Source organism: Physeter macrocephalus, chromosome 4, assembly GCF_002837175.3.
Source record: "Physeter macrocephalus isolate SW-GA chromosome 4, ASM283717v5, whole genome shotgun sequence".
NCBI classification, from domain to species: Eukaryota; Metazoa; Chordata; class Mammalia; order Artiodactyla; family Physeteridae; genus Physeter; species Physeter macrocephalus.
The window spans coordinates 59,896,711-59,910,235 of NC_041217.1; the positions used below are offsets into that span (position 1 = coordinate 59,896,711).

Consider the following 13,525-nt stretch of genomic DNA (forward strand, 5'->3'; position numbering starts at 1 on the left):
ATTTCAGCTGTGCCATCACTCACAGGGTGTTCCAAAATAAATCATACAACCTTGCACACAATTTCTTAGTCACTGGTGTAGTGAGAAGTGGACAATACTTTGGCAGTCACTGGTATAGTGAGAAGTGTACCAAGGATGGGCCTGAAGGAACACCGATATTTAACAAGGAGAAAGAGGAGCCTGTGAATCAGTTTCCTACTTAAATTTTTTCTGTATTGCTGCTTTGATGTAGAATTTTTTTTAATTATATGACAATAGTGATGACCTTAGGATTTGTTTTCTTTATATTTCTTTTTCCAAAAGAATAGAGACTGCTGGAAATACGTTAAGCTTAAAAACTGAGATTTGAATTTATCCCTTAAGTAAAAATGTTCCTTGAATATTTGAGTAAAAATGTTCTTATAATTCAAGTATTTTCTAATTTAAGAAAAGAAAGTAACAAGCAGGAGAAAACAAGTCAAATGTATATTCATTTCTTCTTCCTGCCTTGTTCGTAAAGTCAAGAATCTGACCTTTGAGTAAGTTTCATCATATTTCTTATCACAAAACAGATTACAGAATAATCCTGGGAGTAAGTAAATAAACACTCTCCTTTGAATTTCCTGTGGTTTTTTTTTTTTTGTAAATTATGACCGGTCTTCAATTTACTTAAAATATGATTTTTAAAATACATTCTGCAGGTATAATACTGAAGGTATTTAACAATTTAGTTTAAATTATGACCTTCAGAAAACTATTCAATTGGCTTGAATTCATTGATTCTAATGACATATGGAATATTTGATTTACCCAGTGGTTTTTCTCCATTATATATCTCTCTGATCACTTTAATGTTACTACCTGGGCTGGATTCTTTTTTGAAGTGCTGCCCATTGTCTTAAAGGAAATAGGGAAGGAATTATAAATGGTTATACAGAAGTTAATAGAAAAATGAAGAGTATTTTGTAGTACATGAACTGTCTAAGCATTAAGAAAAGCATTATGCACAAATCTATGTTTAGATACTAAGGAAGAACTGCATCCATGTATGTTTCTTAAAAATTTTTTTTACAAGTACAGTCATCCTTTGGCACTGGGGGGATTGGTTTCAGGACCCTTGTGGATACCAAAACCCAAGGGTGCTCAAGTCCCTTGTATAAGATGACACAGTATTTGCATATAGCCTACACACATCCTCTGATATAGTACTTTAAATCATCTTTTGATTAATTATAATACCTAATACAATGTAAATGCTGCATAAATAGTTGTAAATATAATACAAATGCCCTGTCTGTAGTTGCCAGGTTTTGCTTTTTGGAGCTTTCTGAATTTTTTTTTTTTTTTTTAATATTTTCGATCTACATTGGTTGGTTGAATCCGTGGATGCAGAACCCACAGATATGGATTGCCAACTGTAGTGAGGAAGGTTAAAATTTATGACTCAAACTTCAGGCTCATCCCTACATACATGTTTGATATCTTGAAAAAAGATATCTCTCTTTTATTATAAAGTAATAAATGGTTAGGTTTGCTGCCCTGTGTCTGAAGACCTCAGTGATTGGAAATGGGCTGGGAATGGCAGTGGATTGAGTCTTACATGCAAGGATCCTCCTCTCCTTGAGTAATCAGGAACAGACACTTCTGATTTTCCTTTTGTGCTTGGCATGGGTAGGAAAGACAGACATGATGTACCACTGTTAATTTCTGCATATATTTTAGGCAGTGAGATACTAGCAAAGAGACTTAATTCAGGAGGCCAGTGAGTTTTCCTTTACATTTGTTACTATGCCTTACTTAGTTCCAAGGGGTCAGATAAAGCATTGCATTTTCTATTTCATATTTCAGCCTCCTCTGAAATTTGGCACTGTAAATCAGTGGTTCTCAAACTTTAGCGTGTATCAGAATCTTCTAGAGAGTTTGTGAAAACACAGATTGCTAGACCTCCCATGCCCAGAGTTTCTGATTCAGTAGGTCTGGGGTAGGGAACCGAGAATTTACATTTCCAGTAATTTTCCTGATGATGCTGATCTAGGTACTGCCCTTTGAGAATCACTGCTGTAAAAACATTTTTAGTAAAACCAGTGAAGAGTTATACTGAATTTATTTAAGGAAAAGATACACGGTATTTACTACTGTTTAGATTAGACCTTATATTGTTTCTCTCTGGATGTTGGTTATTACATTAAGTGACCTACAGGGAATACTCATAAAATATATTTCTTTGGTAAAAGAATGGTTGCCATTGGTAATTGTAACTTTTCACAGACACATTAATAGCTGCTGCCAGGCTGAAAGCCACTTTTGGACTAGAAGAAAATACTTTCCATTATTTTGCTTAGTGTTTCAAGCAAAGAGGGATTTTTGTTGTTGTTGTTGTATTTGTTCTTTACTAAGATACCATAATTGTTATTTCATTCAATGAGTATTGAAACTTTTTAAGCTAGTCTGAGGCCAGTACACGACCTCTTTGCCATTGCCAGCTGTGCATGTTTCTATGGCAGCTCAGTAGGGACTAGCAGGATTACTTTTGTAGGGACCACACCTGGCTTATTTGCATCCAATTTAAGTTGGGGAAATTTCAAAAGAATAAGAGGTCTGTAGATGTGCCAGTGGACAGCCAGAAAGAGCTTGTCAGTTTGTAACCATCACATTGGTCTAAAGGAGGAAGGGTAGGTGGGTTTTCCTTATTCATTATAGTTCCTGCTCTGGAGGAGTTTGGTGGGTGTGCTGAAGTTTATATTTGTTTTGTGTATTTAGTTGTCCATGTGTTTCTGTTTTGTTTTGCTTTTTGTTTTAGGTATATCCTCTTACAACTTAACAATTTAAAAATTCTTTTAAAGAAGTTAAAGTACATACAGATCAGACTTTTTTTCAAGAGAGAGAAAAAATTCAGTTTCTTTTCAGTTGTATAACATAATAAAATGTCTTAGTAAATTTTTGACCACTATTGGAGAATGGTGGCAGAATTTTAATGTTGATCTCTATTTTCAAGTATTATGAGCTACTATAAGCCCCTTCTCTCAAAAAAATAACTCCTTTTTAAGAAGATAGTTTCAACTATTTACGTATTTGATTTTGTTTGTACCATTGAACTTAACTAAGCTCTTGGTTCAAAGTTTCATGAAGTAGTTAGGAACATCACAGAATATATAGAAAAAAATGATATGATCTAGTTAACATGAGTACTGAGTACAGTTATATAAAACTTAGATGGTTTTCATTAATGTTATACTACTCGATCAGTTATACTAATTTATACCAATTACTGATTAGTTGTACTAATTCAAACAAAGCTATGTAGTAGAGGTAGTTGGCAAATAAGAGTCAGTGCATGTACCAACTCCTCTTCATCTGTTAAGGCTGGCTGCTTCAACCTACTATTAGGGTTCTGAGCCTCATTGCAAAGAATGTGATGGTCAACCAGTGATGGTAAATTTACACACCTGTGTGTGCCAAGTATTGATCTTTCTCATTTTTCAAAGACAAAATGTAATCTTGCACCTTTTTCCAGAATACACTGATAGCAGTCTGTATTCATTTATGTCTATTATCTATGTGTGTGTGGGTATAGCCAGTTGAAATAGATACTTGTAAATTTGGAGGGAGGTTAGTGTTGGATTTTGGGGTCTTTTGTTAAGTTAATGAAATATACCCTTTAAAGAAAATACTAAGTAGGCTTTTTTATCTAGCTTCATGAAAGACCACCCCCTTATAATACATGTTCCAAGAACTTTCTGATTTACCTCCACGTTGCTGAAGTAAGGGCAGGTGCTAGTAACTCCAGTTTGTAGATGAGGAAGTAGGCACAAGAGAGCTGCCTGCCTCTAATCACTTTATGTTTAGGCAGCTAACCATACCTTGATGGGTAATCCAGTGTTCTCCACTGTTTGTAATTGTTCCCACTTAAAGTGTTAGGTTATTTTATACAACTTACTCAGTCTTGCCTTTTTCTCTTTTTGTATTCATAGACTGGAAAAGTAAGAAGAGCTTTCCTGACTTTTTAATTACCAAACCACTCTCAGTTTTCAATGAATCAATTCAAAGAAAGAATGCAGTCTTTCTATACCTGGTAAATATTTTCTGCTAATAAAAGCTATTAATTTAGTGGCCTCTGATAAATCCAGGTGTTATGATGATTGCCTTTAATTTTGTGGAATGACTATAAAAATGACTTAAATATATATATTTCATTTTTAACTCTGAAATTTGTTTGATATTTATTGATATAATTGAGTTATGCTTAGAATGCCTGTGCCCTAGCCCTCAATGGAAATTAGTTTAGGATTGCCCTAATACTTAGGTTAGGCTCTGGTTTCTTTTGAAAAAGTTGTGAAATTAATGCAAATAGGGTACATGTTATGTATCATCTTTATCGTGATAATATAATATTAGCAATAATCCCTATGTGGTAGTTTAATAGAAGTTCTTTGTAAATAATAGTTTTATAAAATTAAACTATAATCAAAATATTATAACCTACATTTTACCAATGATGAAGTAACTTGTTTAAGGAAGTTCAGTGCTTCCTTGGCCAGTGTAGAGCTGAGATCAGAATCTAGACTCCTAGTCTCATGCCTTTTAAAAATTCTCATTTTTTTAAGTACCTTAAATATAAATTAACATGCCTAAGGGAATAAACAAACCATAGTGACATTTCATATGGATTTACCTTTTGTGTAACAGAGTATGTCACTGTAGCAACAGCAAAGAAAAAATGGTTTTATTTATTCTACGTAAAATATTTTATCTATTAACAATAATATTAACAACCATTAATTAACTACTAGGGGCCATTGAAGCTTTTGGATACATTTTGTTCAAATCTGAGGAGAACCCTTGGGAGTATGGTTGTACCTGTTTTACAGATGAGGAAACTGAGGCTTAGGAAGGGTCATATAGTTTAGAATTTTAGAATTGTAGAACTGGAGTTTAAACACAGTTTTCTCTGTTGTCAAAGCCTATTACTAAACTATGAAGTCTGTTTATTTTTGGAATTAAAATTTAATCGTAAATCCAGCCTATCCCTTGTTAACTGATACTGATTATGGAATTATTTCCTCTCTTAATTCACCCATTCAAAAATCTGAGCACATTAGAGACATACTGAGGTCGTGTAGAGAAACCATAAAACCGTGTCTTCCTCTGTAATGATTTTACCTACAGAAATCATATTAGCTATTTTATAATGTAATTTCAAGGTGTAAATTTTACACCCCCTCAAAAAGTATATAATATTTGTATATTATAAATACATGTTTAAACTAAACTACTTTGAGCAAGTCCAGAGGTATATTTAGTGAGACTGAACATTTGTCTCTACAGTGTTTTTACTTATTATAGTTGATCATCAGACAATGATTATTTTCCTAAAATATTTTTAAAACAGACCTTTCAAAATTAGTTGACACCCTTAATGAAAAATTTTGATGTTACAGCAAAGAATATTAGTCAGAAATTAAGACATTTCAAGTGTCTGGTTGGCTTTGGGATAAACAAAAGCTGATGATCTTAAATGAAGATGTAATGATGAAAGTATAAAGAAAATTCCTCTTCTTTAGTAAAATACCTTGAGTACCTGAGTTTGCCCAAACCAGGAGAATCTTTGTCTTAAAACCTGACTTATCCCTTGAAATTCACCTTTCCCCAGGAATCTTTCATTAAATTACCACCACGACCTGCCTGGCCAAAAGAGAGTGGGGATGCACAGAATGTAGACAGTGAGATTTAAAAAAGTACATTTTGTAGTAGCCCATGTCACATAACTGTTTTATTCCTGGTAATGTGGAGATCTTATACCAAAGAATTATAATTTATTTGCATTTTAATCTCTATTATTCAAAATGAGAAATAATGTAAAGTAGATTTTCTGGTACCTTTCTGTTCTAGATGGTAATGTGTTAGAGCTTTATAAAAGGTGAGATATATTGACAAATTTTATTATTTTTTTAGTTAAATTCTTTCTAACTAACTGGATCTTGTGAAGGTGGTAAGAAATTTATTGATACAGTGACATTATGATGAGATTACAAAGTTATTAACTACCCTAAGTATTACTTGAAACTACTCATCATCCTCTGAGTAGAAGGGAAGGAGGTGAAGTAGGGCTGGGGCAGCAAACATTTATTGAATTCCTACTCTGTTGGGCATATGCTATACACATCTACATGCGTGCTTTCATTTTTAATACATGGAAAAGTACAGTGGTACAGGAAGTAGAGCAAAGAGAAGAAAGCATTATGCACAAATCTATGTCTTGCTTTTTGTTTGGATAGTCAACTTGTTAAACCCTTCATATTCTTCTGTCCTCCACTTTTGGCCATCCCAGTGCTGTTGATTGTTTCCAGTGCTCTGAATCACAACTGCCTGGGATTGCTGTATAGTGCTTATGTGGCCAGAGGGGGCATTAGTGGGTTTTTTTTCTTGGGGCGGGGGGCGGGTAGTTAGATTTTAAGTTTTCAGAAGACTATAGTTAACAGTACTGTATTATATATTTTAAAATTTGCTAAAAGGGTAGATCTTAGATATGTGCTCTTGCCCCACACAAAAAAATTTTTAATTAAAAAACGGGGCGGGGGACACAAAGGAAACTTTTAAAGGTGATGAATAAGTTTATGGCTTTAGCTGTAGTCTCACAGATGTATATTTATCTCCAAACTTATCTAGTTTGTATACATTAAAGCTGTATACATTAAATATGTATGGCTTTTTGTATGTCAATCATATCTCAAAAAAAAGTTTTTAAAAAAGTTTTCAAAAGAGAAAACTCATACTTCTTAAGAAATGTTATTTAAAGATTAAAGCATGAGAAAAAAGAAGAAAAAGGAAACCAAATTCTACTTCAGCCTTGTTCAGCTAATTCAAACATTAATAAAACTGTTCTTACCATGTACAGTAAAGATAATTTTCTGGCCTATGGATTAAAACTCAGTTAAAAGACATGGAAATATTCAAAAGCATCAGTTAAAATTTCTTGTTATAACAGGAGAAAAATCTTGAGTAGTATTTATTGAATATTTATCAAGATATTAGAATAATACAGTTATAATTTTTATAATTCCTGATTATTTTCAAAATAACTAATAGTCTCATTTTAATTTTAAGAACAGCCTTGGGAGACAGCATAATCATTCCCAGTTTTCAAATGAGAAAATTAAGGTTCAAATGTTGTGTTAAGTTTCCTAGGGATGCTGTAACAAAGTACCACAAACCAGGTGGCTTAAACAACAGCAATTTTTTGTTTCATAGTTCTGGAGGCTAAAAATTCAAGATTAAGGTGTTGGCAATGTTGGTTCCTTCTAAAGGTTGTGAAGGAGAATCTGTTCCATGCCTCTCTTCTTGTCTGCCCTCTGTATATATCTGTCTCTGTGTTCAAATTTTCCTTTTTTGTAAGGACAGCAATAGTATTGGACTGGGGCTCATCCTAATGACCTCATCTTAACTTGATCATCTCCAAAGACCCTATTTCCAAATAAGGTCACATTCACAGATCCTGGGTATTCGCCTTTAACATCTTGGGCGAGACACAGTTCAACCCATAACAGATGTGATGTCCTTTGCTCAGGGTCTCCTAAGTAGGAAGTTTAGACATAACACATTGTAGTGCCACTAAAATAGTAGTTTTAAAAGAACATGACAATATATCTATGACACCACATTTAAAATTCATCTTCTAATATTTTCTTATGCCTGGGTAGATTTTATTTAAAATTAACTGAGTTTCTAAAATATTTAATAGAGTTTTTGGTTGTAATGGATTTCAAGCTCTTTTTCTTTCTTTGGATAATAAATAAGTGATACGACACCAACTGTGGAAAGTTGTTCAAAACTTAGTGCTTAGATCTGAGTATAAATTTTACTGAACTTCCATTAATTCAATGTAGAGCTTTAGAATGTAGACTCCTTCATATTTTGAGATGTCTATCAGAATATTGTTTAATTTGTTTCAAGTGCACTCTCATGCTAGGTTATCTATACATTTCACAATTCTGTAAGAATTATAGTGTTGCCAGTGTTAATACCCATCTTGTGATCAGAGATTTCTGAGGAGTGGGGAGAGCAAGACTCCACTAGGATAATAAAACAGTGTATGGTAGTTTGTTGATCTCTTTTCATTTTCCCTTTTTTCTTTGCTAAATCTTTCTTTTTCTTTTAAAATTATTTTAGACTTTTAGAAAAGTTGCAAAATAATACAAGTAACTTTTTCCCTGAACCTTTTGAGAGTAGGTCTCAGACTTGATGGTCCATCACTTCCAAATACTTCAGTGTATAATTCCTACAAATAAGGACATTCTTCTACATAGTCATGATACAAACATAAACTCAAGAAATTTACAATAATACATTACTATCAACTAATCCATAGACCATATTCAAATTTTTCTAGTTGTCTCAGAAATGCCCTTCATAGCAAAAGAATCCAATCCAGGATCATGCATTGCATTTAGTTGTCATGTTGTCTCTTTAGTATTCTTCTATCTTAGTCTTTCCTTGATTTTCAGCACTGTGACACTTTGGAAGAATACATTTTGTGGAATGTGTTTGAATTGGGGCTTATGTGATACTTTCTCAGGTTATGTGTCTGTGGCAGGAATATCACAGAAGTGAAGTTGTGTTCTCATTTTTTTGGGGGGGGCGGTTTGCACAATTTTGTTTTTTTTCCCCTGACTAGTGATATTAACTTTGATCACTCGATTAAGGTGATGTTTACCAAGCTTCTTTACTGCAAGTTACACTTCTTCCCTTTGTAATTAATATATATTTTGTGGGCAAACTGTAAATTTTTGTCATCAAATTTTTGCCCTCTAGATTTAGTAGTGGTTGTTTCTTGAGTGAACTTACTGCTATGATGGTTTCCAAATGTTAATTTTCTTGACATTCTACTGTAAGGAAGAACGTTCTCTTCTCCCTGTTTATTTATTTATATCAGCATGGACTCATGAATTCCTATGAGTAATGGTTATAATTATAATTATTATTATTTTTATTTACTTTGTTCAAATTGTCCAAAAGTCTGTCCATGGGAGACATTTCAGGCTGGTTTCTGTTTCTTTTTCACATATTCCCATAATTTTTTAAAGCACTTCCACTAGTAATTTCTTCACCAAAACAGTAAAAGGAGAGAAATAAAAAATAAAATATAAAGTCTCAGTGAAAAAGCAGAAAGCCTCATTAAAGAAACAGAAAATATAAAGAACTAAATGGAGGGACTTCCTTGGTGGCGCAGTGGTTAAGAATCTGCCTGCCAATGCAGGGGACACAGGTTTGATCCCTGGTCTGGGAGGATCCCACATGCCACAGAGCAGCTAAGCCCGCGTGCCACAACTGCTGAAGCCCACGCATCCTAGAGCCCGTGCCCCGCAACAAGAGAAGCTGCCCAATGAGAAGCCCATGCACCGCAAGGAAGAGTAGCCACTGCTTGCTGCAACCAGAGAAAGCCTGCGCACAGCAATGAAGACCCAACACAGCCAAAAAATAAATAAATAAATTTATATTTAAAAAAATAAAGAACTAAATGGAAATTTTAGAACTGAAAACCATAGTAACTGAAATAAAAAACTCACTGGGTAGGCTTACAGCAGAATGGAGGAGATAGAGTGATCTGTCTAGAACAGTAGAAATTACCCAATCTGAACAAGAAGGAGAAATAGAACAAATAAATGAACAGAGCCTCAGGTACCTATAGGATTATGACAAAAGAAAGACTACAACAAGAGTAAGAGAAGGAGAGGGGAAAGCAGGCAAGGCCAAGAAGTACTTAAAATAATGGATGAAAACTTGTCAAACTTGGCAGAAGACATAAACCTACACATCCAAGAAGCTGAGCAAATTCCAAACAAGATAAACCTGAAGAAATCTGTAAGACACATCATAAAACTTATGTAAACTTAAAGACAAAGGAAAAATGTTGAAAATAGAAATGACAACTTACGTATGGGGAAAAAACATTCCAATGATAATGGATTTCTTATCAGAAACCATGGAGGCTGGGAGACAGCGGGGTAACATTTTTCAAGTACAGAAAGAGCTCAAAACCTCAAATTCTATATCTGGGAAAAATATTCTTCAGGAATGAAGGAGAAATCAAGACATTCTTAGATGGAGGAAAACAAAGAGAATTTGTTTCTAGCAGCCTTACCCTAAAAGAATGACTAAAAAAAAAATACTTAATTTTAAATCTAACAGAACATGTTCAGGACTTTTATGCTGAATACTACAAAATGCTGATGGGAGAAATCAGGGAAGATATAGGGAATTGGAAAGATGTACTGTGTTCATGGATTAGGAGATTCAACATCGGAAAGATAAATTCTTCCCCAATTGATATACAGGTTTAATGCAGTTCCTCTCAAAATGCCCCTAGGAGTCTTTTATTTTTGTTTTTTTTGATGGAAATACTGATTTACAATGTTGTTAGTTTTGGGTGTACAGCAAAGTGAGATATATATATATATATATATATATATATATGCTGAAAAGCATATATATGTATTCTTTTTTAGATTCTTTTCCATTATAGTTTATTACAAGATATTGTCCTTGTTCCTTATCTATTTTATGTATAGTAGCATCTATCTGTTAATTCTGTTAAGATTTTAATAGATAAGGTTATTCTCAAATTAATACAGGAATGCAGGCTAATTAGAATAGCTAACAAAACTTTGAAAAAGAAAAATAAAGTGGGAAGAATCAGTCTTTAATTTCAAGACTTTTTATATAGCTGTAGGAATCAAACCTCAGGGCTTGATCCGTAGAGGCATTGACACATTGATCGATGGAATAGAATAGAAAACCCAGAAATATCCACACAAGTACAGCCAATGGATTTGTGACTAAAGTACAAAAGAAATTCAGTGGAGGAAGAATAGTCTTTTTGACAAATGATTTGGGGAGGGGTGGGGGAAGAACCTTTAACCTAAACCTCACACTAGGATAAAAACAGAAGAAAATTTTCAGGAGGTAGGGCTTGGTGAAAAGTGCTTAATCACGACACCAGGAGCACAGTCCATAAAAGAAAAAAATTGAGAAACTGGACTTTATCAAAATTAAAAAGTTTTTCTATGTGCAAAACTCTGCTAAAAGGGTGAAGAGTCAAGCTCCACAATGAAGAAAAACATTTGCAAAGCACATATCTGATAAAAGATTATTATCTACAGTGTATGAAGAACTCTCAAAACTGAACCCGAAAAAAACCAATCCATTAGAAAGTATAGAGATTTGGGGGGAATTCCCTGGCGGTCCAATGGTTAGGACTCCATGCTCTCACTGCCGAGGGCCTGGGTTCAATTCCTGGTCGGGGAACTGAAATCCCACAAGCCACGTGGTGCAGCCAAAATAAAAAAGAGAGATTTTTGCATTCTAAAAAATTTCAAGAAAGAATAGACATGTCACTGAAGAGGATATATGAATGGTAAATAAGCATATAAAAAGATGGTCCATAAGCCATTGAGGAAATGCAGATTAAGACCACCATGAGATATCACTGCATACCTGTTAAAACAGCTAAAATAAAAGGTTATGGGCTTCCCTGGTGGCGCAGTGGTTGAGAATCCGCCTGCCGATGCAGGGGACATGGGTTCGTGCCCCGGCCTGGGAAGATCCCACATGCAGCGGAGCAGCTTGGCCCGTGAGCCATGGCCGCTGAGCCTGCGCGTCCGGAGCCTGTGCTCCGCAACGGGAGAGGCCACAACAGTGAGAGGCCCGCGTACCACCAAAAAAAAAATTACATTTAAAAAGGTTATGACACTACCAAATGCTGGTGTAGATTTAGAAAAACTGGATTTCTCATACATTGTTTTGAGACTGTCAAATGGTACAGCCATTCTGGAAAATATTTGGAATTTTCTTTAAAACTAAATATATACTTGTCATATGACCAAGCAATCTCACTTCTGTGCATTTATCCCAGAGAAAAAAAAATTATGTTCACATAAAAATATGTACATGAATGTGCTTTGTATATTATAGATGAGAGTCAGGTATGTCTTTTGCCAATACTTTCTCCCAGGGTGGAGCTTGTGATCCTATGTACATGCCGTGTATGAATGTTTATAGCAGCTTTATTTGTAATGACCCCAAACTGGAAGCAACCAGAAAGTCCCTTAATCGATGAATGGTTAGACAAACGATGGTACATCCATACCATGCACTACTCTGTTCAGCAATGAAAAGGAATAAACTGTTGATACACAGAATAACTTGGATGGGTCTTAAGGGCATATGGTGAGTAAAAAATGCCAATGGTCATATACTGTATCATTCCATTTGTATAATCCCAAAATGACAAAATTATAAAAATGGATGGCAGATGAGTGATTGTCAAAGATTAGGAATAGCCAGAGGGAGAGGAGTGGATATGCCTATAGTGGGGTAGCAGCAGGGAATTCTTTGTGAAAAAATAGTTCCGTATTTTGATTGCAGTGGTGGTTACATGAATCTACACATGTGACAGTAAAATAACATAGAACTTTACATATGCTCTATTATACCAGTTTCCTGGATTTGTACTGTTAGTTGTACTGTGCTGTTAGTTATGTAAGATGTAACCAGTGGGGGAAACCGGATGAAGAGTACATGAGACCTGTCTCTATAAATTCCTATAAATTTCTAACTATTTCAAAGTAGAAAGTTAAAAAGAAAAGAGGGATATTATCATTGCTATAAGATTTCAGGGAAACAAAGTTACTTGACAGTGAGGGGAATGAAGATCTGTGGTCATAACTTTTGAGCCTGTCTTTATAGGATAGATAGACTTTTCACTAGTTGATATAGGGAGGGAACGGTATTTCAGACAGATTGAGAGTTATTAAATGTTTATGGAATGACTGCCACTGTACTGTTAATGGTAAGAGATATTAATAACATCCGATTAGTCTAAAGAACATTTTAATTAGTTTAGTGAAGGAGTAGATTTTGTATCTCGTGTAGAACTTTGGGATACTTGTTACCTGTATTTTCACACAAATTTATGAAACCTGGGAGTAAGAGAGAGATAAAAAGAGAGAAGACACAAATTACCAATCCAGAAGTGAAACGAAATAGTTCAAAGGATGAATGACAATAAACAAAGCAGCATGTGGTTTTAAATAAAACAAAGCCTGTTTTTCATGGATTTAGTAAATGGAATCAGAGAAAAAGTCACATTCCATTTCTTGAAGTTAGAGAACTCTAATAGTAGCCAAGGATGTCAAGACAAATTATAGGCCTGTGTTAAAGCCATGTTGTCACCTGATCTTTTCTTCCATGGAATTTTCACACTTTGTAATTCTGTATTTAGATGATTGCCTAATATTTCTGTCTACTATTGAATTGTAAGCATTCTGTGGCTCAGCGTTGTAGACCCAATTCCTATCCTGGTGTCTGGCAGAACTTAGTAAATACTTGTTGAATGTGTTCATACATGAAATAAATGACTTTGCAAAACTCTTTACATTAGAACAAATAAAAGACGGTTATAGAAGTAAAGAAACAGGATAAGATAGACTGACGGAAAAGTTTAGTGTAATGGTAAAACTTTAGTAGAGCTGCACAAGATTTAAGCTTTTAC

General features: G+C 34.4%; 1 protein-coding gene across 5 annotated transcripts in view; it reads left to right on the plus strand.

Annotated features, from left to right (window-relative positions):
* The window catches only part of POU2F1 (POU class 2 homeobox 1), a 188,625-nt gene that overhangs the window by 75,683 nt on the left and 99,417 nt on the right, over positions 1-13,525 (plus strand). The window contains exon 1 of one of the 5 annotated variants that reach the window (XM_028488673.1): positions 3,951-4,051. The exons of 2 other annotated variants lie outside the window; for them this stretch is intronic. The gene's annotated coding sequence lies outside the window, so the exon portion shown is untranslated. Of the gene's footprint in view, positions 1-3,950; positions 4,052-13,525 lie in introns of those variants that run through there. 2 more of the 5 variants (XM_028488675.2, XM_028488671.2) reach the window with 2 other exon arrangements.